The sequence below is a fragment of the Montipora capricornis genome, chromosome 1, assembly GCF_036669925.1.
Source record: "Montipora capricornis isolate CH-2021 chromosome 1, ASM3666992v2, whole genome shotgun sequence".
Taxonomy (NCBI): domain Eukaryota; kingdom Metazoa; phylum Cnidaria; class Anthozoa; order Scleractinia; family Acroporidae; genus Montipora; species Montipora capricornis.
The window spans coordinates 39,402,091-39,405,342 of record NC_090883.1 but is presented as its reverse complement, the minus strand read 5'-3'; positions in this window follow the sequence as shown (position 1 = coordinate 39,405,342).

Below are 3,252 nucleotides of genomic sequence, written 5' to 3'. Positions count from 1 at the left end.
TTGTCTTTGCAAGGCAGATGCTCTTTCGACATTTTACTCTTCTTGGTGGTTTTAAGACGAAAAGCAAGCGGTTCGTTTCACAGATGCGTCATGGTACATGAGTCACCACAAAGGCTCATTGGGTACGTTTGACGGTTTAGTTGTTTAACAACGCCGTTCCTTTTGTATCTTTTCTTGGTCTTTTCTGTGTCTCTAATGTTTTGCTTTTTCAGACTGTTCGTCCCACATTTTCTCTTCAATTCTAGGAATTGGAAAAGGAAGTTTTCTTCACCAAAGAGGCCTTGTATATCGTCAGCCTTTTTTCGACTAGTTTTGTTTATATGTCAAGGCGCATGCGTCAATGCCCCAAAGACCCTGAGTTCCAGTGCAACTCATTCCCAGAGCCCATCGCACAAGGAAAAAACATGACGCAGAAAGCCGTTCACGTGGAATCTTCCTGAAATCATTGAAAAAGAAGAAGTTTGTGTGCTTCAGTAAACGCCATAAATACAATTCCTCTCTTATGAACATTAATGTCAAAAAGTTACAAAAATATCAATATTGCTTTCAGGAATACTGGGTCCCTGAAGAAGTCAGACCGTGCCTGACGAAATATTGGTAAACCAAAAAATATATATATCCTCACAGACGTACAACCAGCCTTGCATTATTATTTTGTTTTTAGTGCATAAATTATTTGCTGGTTAGATCTCCCATGAGTCGGTAGTTCAACTTTGTTCAGCTGGCCATTGCATAAAAGAATTGTCTATCAAACGGCTATAAAACAGCTGTTTCAGCCTTGCTGGGCCTCATCAGCTAAAACACCCGCCTGGTATGTTAGCTACGCCATGCTGACGAGGCCCAGCAAGGCCAAAACAGCTGTCCATGGCATTCTCGTTCCCAGAGCTGCGATCCTCTTGGCCAGCGCCTCGGATCGAGAGCTCTGGCCGGTTCCAATTTAACAGTCCGCGATTCACGGACTTCCGATCGTTCTGCGCAGTCTCGAATGTTTTTCAAAATGGCGGACCAAGGCAAATCTCTTACACGAGGCGTTGAATCATGGAATGGAAATTCTAGATTTAAGCGACATCACATTGAAAGGAAAGAAGTACGAGGGTTTGAAGCTATCTGTGCTGGTCATTTCGCCGTTAAATACCTCAAATACACGATCAAATTTTTAAGATGAGAGAGGGAGGTCTGAATTTTTAAAGAGGGTTCGGTTGACACATAACTATGGTTGACAGGAGCTGACGACAGGGATCAAGTTGCACTGAATTAAATGCTGTACGTGTTAAATACATCCGAGGGATAATATTTTCGCATGTGAAATGTTCTAAGCTCTATTGAAGTAGAGACAATAATATTATAATGCGTAAGTAAACAACCTTGAAATTAGCATTTATTACTAAAAATAAATGATCACATATACTGGTAATAAATTATTTTCTTATGTTTTGCAGCTAAAAGCCTGCCTAATGGTCCTAATGTTACCAATTTTGTCTGTTGCCTAGGAATTATGTATACTTTTTTTATGAACTTGTAATAATCATAATAAACACTACTTTATTTAAGTGTCAATGGATTTAGCACTACAGAACTAATTGGGGAAACCAATGAAATTAACTCAAATCAAATATGTTTTTTGTGGATGTGGTAAAACCGGAATACCCGGAGAAAAACCTTTTGCAATATAGGAGAGAACCAACAAACTCAACCCACACATGACGCAGAGGTTGGGAATTGAATCCAGACCACATTGGTGGGAGGCAAGTGCTTTTACCACTGCACAACCCCTGCTCCCTGACTGACTGGATCAAATCTGTATATTTGCACCCAGTAGTCAATTTACTCTGTAACTGTTGAACTTCAAAGTTAAATTTCAGTTAAAATGAATCGAACCTAAATAGTTATTGTTTGATTCCCGATAATTTCCTTTGTATTTTAAAGCTACTGATGATAAATAATGAAGTTGAGGGACAAATCTTGATCAAGATGTAACTACATGCAGGATGAAGTCATTTAAGTTGCCTGAATTTCACATAAATATTAATGTGTTTACATATTTTTAGAAAATATATATCATATATCATCTTGGCACTAGCAAAACTGAGGAACTATATCACTTTTTTTGCACAGCTTCTTGCATTGGTCGTTGATATCCTTAAGGGTAACTGCCTTAATTGCATCTCCAAAAACCATGTCTTCCATCACAATGTTTCAAAATCTGCTGAGGTTTTGCTCCACTATTCATCATTGTTGACAGTTGTTTGATATATTCACTGTTTTATTCAGTTAACAAATGATACAAAATACCATTAATATTTTTAATGTGAATTTTAACAATGATTGATCACAAATAAATTATTATTCATGGTCTTCATCTTTAGTTTGTTGGTTTGAGCAAATTATTGAAAGTAATAAGATAAATGACTAACTTTGTTGTTCTAAGAGTTATCATAATTTTATTATTATTGCCAATAACAGGCACACTGTATTTTTCATGTGAATATCATTGCACATTCTAAATTATAAAATGATTAGGATAGTAAACGCACTCCCATTAATATCGGTCAATAGCTGTGTTTAGATGAGAGTATGTAAACAAAGCTTTGACATCACATGAATTTTGATTGGTTATGTGTTGTCAGATGCACCTTTTGATTGGCTGGTTGGAAATATGGGTGTCTATGTTATGCAAACCCTCCACTGTGTCTCCGGTTTGCATAACTGTCAAGAATTCTCCCATCTGCGCTTCGCATTTAGATGAGCCTAAGTAAACATAGAAAACTTCCTCTATTGCCTAAGTAACCCAACAAAATATAACTTTTTGATCGGTTGCTTTATCTCAAGAGAAGCACTTCCGGAAGGCAGTTTTCTATTAAGCAATAGCCATTGAAGCAGATTCAACCAAGCCTTTGCCTGTTGGGTGCATCTGGCAAAATAGTCCAAAATGCATGTGGGGCTTCTCTTTTATGGTGCAAACAGGGACAGTCTGAATTATGTTGATCTCTTTTTAGCTGACTAAACATTCGCTCTGACAATGGGCTAACACTCGGAACGTCAGCTTTCCAAATCAGTCATGGTGGTAATTCCACCTTTATCAAAATATGTGATAAAACCAAATTTTCCTGTTAACCGTGACACTGTATGCAATCAATGTAACATGGAGACAATTTAGCATGTAACAGGGTCACTCATGCATGACCCGAAGTGTTGACGCCTGTCAAAGAATAGGTTATTGGCTAAGCTCTTCTGACCCTACAACAATTTACC